This window comes from Rana temporaria, chromosome 3, assembly GCF_905171775.1.
Source record: "Rana temporaria chromosome 3, aRanTem1.1, whole genome shotgun sequence".
Lineage (NCBI taxonomy): Eukaryota > Metazoa > Chordata > Amphibia > Anura > Ranidae > Rana > Rana temporaria.
Genome location: NC_053491.1, coordinates 397,181,879 through 397,189,501, shown reverse-complemented (window position 1 = coordinate 397,189,501; position 7,623 = coordinate 397,181,879).

The window sequence follows — 7,623 nt, the reverse complement described above, 5'->3', positions numbered from 1 at the left end:
CCTGGACCTGAGGAGGACCCAGGCTCATTTGGAAGGGCTCGGTTGGATCCTGAACAAAGAAAAGTCAAATCTAGTGCCCTCCCAGAGGATAGTCTTTCTAGGATACGTTATAGACTCTGTTATGGGGAAAATCTTTCTACCAGAAGAAAAGATAGAGAAAGTTCTGGCTGCGGTGAAGACAATTCAGACGAATGTGCCGATTTCTGTGCGCTCAGCCATGTCCACAATGGGCTTACTCACGGCCGCCATTCCGGCGGTGCAGTGGGCTCGTCTCCATTCAAGGGGCCTACAACAGGTGATCCTTCAGAATTGGACCCATGGGGAATCCCTAGAGAAGAGATTCAGGGTTCCGTCTTCAGTGAAGAGGAAACTTTGGTGGTGGAGAGGCCAGGCAAATCTGCGCCTAGGTCTGTCTTGGTCCTTCCTCACTACAAGGGTCCTAACTACGGACGCGAGTTCGTGGGGATGGGGTGCTCACCTGAACGGGCAGATGGCACAGTGATCCTGGACGAGGGAAGAGTCCAGAAGGTCCTCCAATTGGAGGGAACTCAGGGCCATTTGGTTAGGGCTAAGGGCCTTCCAGGAGCTGATTCTGGACCAACATGTCCAGATTCTGTCAGACAACGCCACAGCAGTGGCGTATGTTTCCAGACAGGGGGGCACGAGAAGCAAAGTACTCCTCAGTCTGGCCTTACAGACTCTGTCCTGGGCAGAGGTGAACTTGGCTTCCCTATCGGCAGTACACCTAAAAGGCAGCCTAAACCTGCTGGCAGACTTTTTAAGTCGGACGAGGGTTCTGGAATCGGAGTGGTGTTTATGCCCGGAGGTCTTCCAAGAGCTAGTAAACAAGTGGGGAACTCCTCAGATAGACCTGTTCGCGGCCCAGTCCAATGCCAAGGTTCCGGCTTATTTCTCTCTAAACAGAATGGACCAGGCAGAGGGTCTAGATGCGTTAGTTCAACGCTGGCCCTTCCGCCTGTGCTATGCCTTCCCCCCGGTTCAGATCATTCCCTTAGTGTTACGGAAGCTTCAGGAGGAGAAGACTACTCTGATCCTGATAGCCCCGTACTGGCCCAAGAGGCCTTGGTTTTCGAGTCTGTTGGAACTGACAGTAGAAGATCCCTGGGTTTTACCAGTCAGAAGAGATTTACTTTTTCAGGGTCCTCTACTTCATCCAGACGTGAGTCGGTTAAGACTCACGGCCTGGTTACTGAAGAGTTAATTCTTAGCCGAAAGGGTTTGTCCAAACGTTTGGTAGATACGCTACTTAGTAGCAGAAAAGAGGTCACAAGGGCCATCTATTTCAAGACTTGGAAGGTTTTCAATTCTTGGTGTGAAGGTAGAAATTATTCTCCTTTGAATACTTGTTCCGTCTTGGAGTTTTTACAAGACGGTATGGATAAGGGTCTGGCAGCCAGCACCTTGAAGGCACAGGTGGCGGCTTTGTCAGTGTTTCTAGAGAGACGTTTATCTCTAGAGCCCTATGTCATCAGATTTTTTAAGGCCTTAGCCAGGGCTAGGCCTTCCCCGTTTAAATTTTTCCCCAAGTGGGATTTATCAGTGGTCCTGGGGGGTTTGACTCGAAAACCCTTCGAACCACTGGTAGACGCCTCTGTAAAGTTTCTAACTTTAAAATTGGTGCTTTTGGTGGCGGTCACCTCAGCGAGGAGGATTAGCGAGCTTCAGGCGCTTTCCGTTTTGGAGCCTTTTTTGTCAATCTTCCCTGATAGGGTAGTATTAAGAACTGATCCGAGTTTTCTTCCGAAGGTAGTGTCAGTTTTTCATAGGACACAGGAAATAGTGTTACCTACCTTTTGTCCAACTCCTTCTTGTCCGAAGGAGAGGGAATTCCATTCCTTAGATGTCAGGAGATGCATTAGACGCTATCTAGAGGTCTCTAGCGAGTACAGAAAGGCGAATTCGCTTTTCGTTCTGTTTTCAGGATCCCGCAAGGGGCATGGGGCTTCCAAAAGTACTCTGGCTAGATGGTTACGCATGGCTATCCATGAGGCATACAAAGCTAAAGGTTTGGATCCCCCTCCGGGAGTAATGGCCCATTCTACTAGGGCGGTGGCAACTTCCTGGGCAGAACGGGCTGGAGCTTCACCAGAACACATCTGTAAAGCGGCAACGTGGACGAGCTTTTCCACCTTTGCTCGTCATTATAGGATGGATTTGCTCTCTGTGTCAGAGCAGTCTTTTGGCAGGAAGGTCCTGCAAGCGGTGGTCCCACCCTAGAGTAAGTACTCGGTTATCATCTCCAGGTGCTGTCCTGAAAGACGAGGTGAGAAAACCTTAGTTAGACTTACCGGTAACGGTATTTCTATGAGTCTTTCAGGACAGCACCGATAACCCGCCCTTTTATTATTAAAGATAATATATATATATGCTAATGTGTGTAGTTTCTATGTTCTGCTTATCTAATTTCAGCGTGGCCGGAGGTACTCGTGAACAACTGAGGCCATGGTGGAAGAGGGCGGAAGTTATAGCATTGACTGCAGTGTTTCCTGGGAAGTGGGTGGAGCTGCGCTCTCTCCAGGTGCTGTCCTGAAAGACTCATAGAAATACCGTTACCGGTAAGTCTAACTAAGGTTTTTTTTTTTTTTTTGTTTTTTTTTGCTATGTTAAATGTCCCCAATGGTAGTGTCCAGCTCCAAATGTTTTTTTTTTTTTTTTTACAATAACTTGCCTATTAGCCTTTAAAATGGCTAGAATTTAGCATTACAATTAGCACCCCCCTCATAGATTTCAATGGGGTTCCCTGCCATGTTGGATTTCAATGGGGGGTTCCCTGCCATGTTGGATTTCAATGGGGGGTTCCCTGCCATGTTGGATTTCAATGGGGGGTTCCCTGCCATGTTGGATTTCAATGGGGGGTTCCCTGCCATGTTGGATTTCAATGGGGGGTTCCCTGCCATGTTGGATTTCAATGGGGGGTTCCCTGCCATGTTGGATTTCAATGGGGGGTTCCCTGCCATGTTGGATTTCAATGGGGGGTTCCCTGCCATGTTGGATTTCAATGGGGGGTTCCCTGCCATGTTGGCTTTCAATGGGGGGTTCCCTGCCATGTTTGAGTTTCACGGATTTTAAGCAGGATCTGACAACACCTCCTTGCAAAATGAACCTGTGCAGATTTGCAAATCCCTACTTTGCAGAGGTCTTGTGATCCAGACACCTGTTCCATGGCACTGCCAGGTTCCTGAATGACCCTGCAGATTATAGAGCTGCTACACCATACAACCAGGCCCATTATTCACCCTACCCTGTGATTGGACAATGAAGTCCTATTTTCTGTAAGCATATTCCCTGCCCCTCCCTAGTCCAATTGCTGCTGTAGTGGGGAATGCAGAAGGCGGACACTTTTTTTTTTTAAACGTAAATGTATTGAAACCTAGGATTAATTTTACACATCACTGTTTTTTCAAATCTTCTAGTCTTAATAAAAACACTCAAATTAGTTTAGCAAGTAATGGTGATCAATTTGTTATGAGAATTAGTAATACAATAGGTATTGACAAAAGTAGAAACATGACAACAGCTGATTCAGCAACATTCAACTGAAAGAGAAAAAATCAGAAAAAGAATAGTGCCTGAGCAACGAGTTGGTTTAAGCATTTTGAGGGTAGTACAACCCCTTCCTCAGAGCCAACCAGTTCAGATACCTACACATTACCTTTGATAGCAAACTAAAGATTACATGAGACCCATAGCTTTCCCCCCTACAGGGGCTGACTCGATGTGACACAAATGACTTTTGTTTGATGGCCTCAATCAACCCACGTTGCTCTCATTTCATCTTTAGTTTGTAATAAAGGGTAATGTTTAGGGATCTGAACTATTTGGCTCTATAGGGTACTATTTTTGATATACGCAGGCCAGTTAGGATCCAGGTGGTATCCTTCCAGGAGCATGCATGGTGGATCGAACCATTATGATGCTGATGTTTACTCAGATGAGCATTGTATATCACAGAGTAGAATTTATCTTGTTTTTTAATAAATGGTTTATTGGGATAATGTGCTAGGCTGGTACCCCCCTCTATCTCTGTGTTTTTCTAGTAAGCTATTAGAGGCATCCCCAGCCCTGAGAAGGCAGAAAGGTGAGGCACCTCTTTGGTTCCCATCAAAAAGTGGAGGACTAGGGAAGGGATTTGGACGGGGGGGGGTATTTTTTTTTTTGGGGGGGAGTAGGGGGAATTAGGAGGGATTAGATAATTGGTAGTCGATACATGTTGAGGAGTAGTTGATGATAGGATACCCGGTAGACGATTAGAGGGGTAGAGACCCCCGAGAGGGGTAAGTCTAAACAGAATCTCCAGTGGGAGATTTCCCGTCTCTCGGTTGTTCATTTTCTTGTTTCACTTTCTTGATAAATCAAATGGTTGATGGTATAACAAGATGTGATTATTGTGAATGCCCTTAACGTATATCTGTTTATCTTTTTTGAAAACAAATCAATAATATCGAAAAAAAAAGTGGAGGACTGCAAAGATTGAGTACAAGACCACCACACTCAAATGCAGGAGGTGATTTGTGTTTTTTCTAACATGGCTTTGGCCTGCTGTCAGCTGAAACTGGGTCACAGAGGTGCAAAAGTAAGTGCACTCCCGTGACCAAAAAAGTGATACCCAAAAAAGCTTTGATTAAAGGGGTTGTAAAGGTACATTTATTTTTTTTATTTTTTTTTCTTCTAAATAGCTTCCTTTACCTTAGTGCAGTCCTTCACTTACCTCATCCTTCCATTTTGCTTTTAAATGTCCTTATTTCTTCTGAGAAATCCTCACTTCCTGTTCTTCTGTCTGTAACTACACACAGTAATGCGAGGCTTTCTCCCTTGTGTGGAGTGTCGTGCCCGCCCCCTTCCTGGGAATACAGGAGAGTCAGGACGCCCACTAACACACAGCTCCTTTCTCTATCTGCAACGTAGAGCGTCCTGACTCTCCTGTAGTCCAAGGGAGGGGGCGAGTGCACTAAGGTAAAGTAAGCTATTTAGGAAAAAATAATTGTACCCTTTCAACCCCTTTAAATTTAAGCAGTTTTTATGAAGACAAAAACACCATCTTATCGCAAACCCTCAATTGTGTGAAGAACACAAACCGTGCAGAAAAGTATCTTCCCACAGGATCATACGTCACACCGGTAAGACTTGTCATGCGATTTGACAGTTTCATGTTCCTGCACTTCTTTTTGCAAGTTTAAGTGCGACTTGCATAGACATCTGTGTATGAAGTGGCACTACTTTGAAATCGTGCTTCTTCAGGTGAAGTAGCATTTCACAATCGGTGTGACTGGGGTGTTAAAGTATTATTTTTTTTATTTATTTATTTTCCCCTCAAATACATTACCAGCCCAAAATATTTAGATTCTTCTACAAATAAGGCCACTTTCACACTGAGGCATTTTTACAGGCGTTTTTGCACTAAAAATAGTGCCTGAAAAGCACCTGTAAACTTCCTCTTCTGCAGCCCCAGTGTGAAAGCCTGAGTGCTTTCACACTGGGGCAGTGTGCTTGCAGGACAGGAAAAAAAAGTATTTGGAGCTTTACGGGAGCGATGTACACACTGAAATCATTGGCCAGCGCTGCTAAAGCGTTTCGGCAGCGGCGCTTTGCATGTGCTTTTATTTTTTTGTGGTTGGACTGGATGAACTTGTGTCTTTTTTCAACCTGACTAATATGTAACACCGTTTCCGCTTGTAAAGCGCCACCAAAACTAGCGGTGCTTTACCATCAACGTGGCCAGCACCTCAGTGTGAAAGTGGCCTAAATAATAAAACCCATTTTTTTTTATAAATAGTTACATTACTGTGAGCAGGGAAATGTTTGATTACGTTGCAACATTTGGTTTACATATGCGACTATCAGCAGTGTTAGTAAAGGACCTTCAAGGCTTGAATTCAAATCATCCACAATCCTGCCCTTGCACGGCTTTAAAAGCTCAACAAAAACTCACATGCCACCTATTCCCATAACTTACCCCAAGTCACATGGTACACTGGTGGAAAACGTAGGCTTTGTTGAGGAGGGGGCAGCCTAAAGCCGCTCTGTAGCTACCGCAATGCCCAATTATGATGTAAAATGTATTTCATACCTGGGATATATATATATATATATATATATATATATATATAATGCTGCTTGAAGTCTCCTTCTGTTTCAGTTACAAGAAGGGCAAGACATAGGCTGCTGTCTTTTACAACAGACTGCAACCAAGATTTCCCCCAACTCACCATCATAGCATCAAGATGGACCTGCAGCAAGCACACACTTAAATCACAGGATCTAATAGAGGACACTTGTAAGCAAAACTCTGCTGGATTTGAACAAGTGAGATAGAGCTGCTGTAGTAGCAGGTGAATGCTCTTATTAGCCATCCCAACTAGCTGCCAGTGCTAACATTTTGAATATATTACCCCTAAATGTTTTTAGGTATAGAATGGAGGCACAGTATCCAAAATATGTTAGATCTTACAGTAAAAAGGAAAGTGTATGATGTAGAATACATTTTTTCTAGGCTAGGCAACTCTCATTCGGGGGTACAGAACAAACAGGAGCGCCAAAGCATTGTTTAAATTGTTTAGGCCAAGTTGGCATAAATGATCAACCGTATTTATCGGCGTATACCGTGCACTTTTTTGCCCTGAAAATCAGGGCAAAATCGTGGGTGCGCGATATACGCCGATCCCCGCGCCGAGTTTGAATAATGCGCCGGCATATACCAAGCGCAGTACACTCGTGTATAGTCGGGCAGGCTCGGCTCCTCTCGCGCTCACGTCCTGTACGTCCAGGACGTGAGCGCGAGAGTAGCCGAGCCTGCCCGACTATACACAAGTGTACTGCGCTCGGTATATGCCGGCGCAGTATTCAAACTCGGCGGGGAGGACGCCGCAGAAGGACGCCGGACCCGACGGGCAGGACACCCGAAGCCGCAGACGGACGCCACGCAAGACACCAAAACTGTAAGTACAAAAATCTTTTTTCCACAGGAATGCGGGTCCACTTTAGGGGTGCGCGCTATACGCCGGAGCGCGCAATACCCCGAAAAATACGGTATTTATTTTACTAACTGTTGCGGCTGTTAGTGCTGCCTAAACTGTATGTAGCATCAGCTATATACAGTATACAGCGCTGTGTTCCAGCAGTACAGAGAATTCCCATCTGCTGTCAGAACAAAATCAAGTCAGGGTGAGTGTCTCTCAGCCATTCACAAAAAGCCTTGTATTTTGTGGACTAATTTCAAGTTTTCCTCTGGTAGGCCGAGGAGGAGAGGCAGGCAGATGACATTATGATCTCCATCTCAGCCAACCAGAAGAAGCCTTGTATTCACTGCTAAAAATACAAGGCTTTCTGTGAGTGGCTGAGATACACTCAACCCAGTTTTGTTCCAGCAGCAGACTGGAAGTCCCTGTACTTCTGCCGGTGATCTGACCATATGGTTCCGGCTTGAGATGATTTCTGTAAGGACTGAACCTCCAGGGCGATGTGGAATTTGAGGTAAGTGGCCAGTCGGCCTCACATCGCTACGCTCGCTCGGCCTCCTGGCTATTTTTTTTAACATCCTCCAATCCACGGGGATGTTGTGGAATGAGCCTGGATGCCGGCCGAGGATCGGAGATTTCCGTCGGC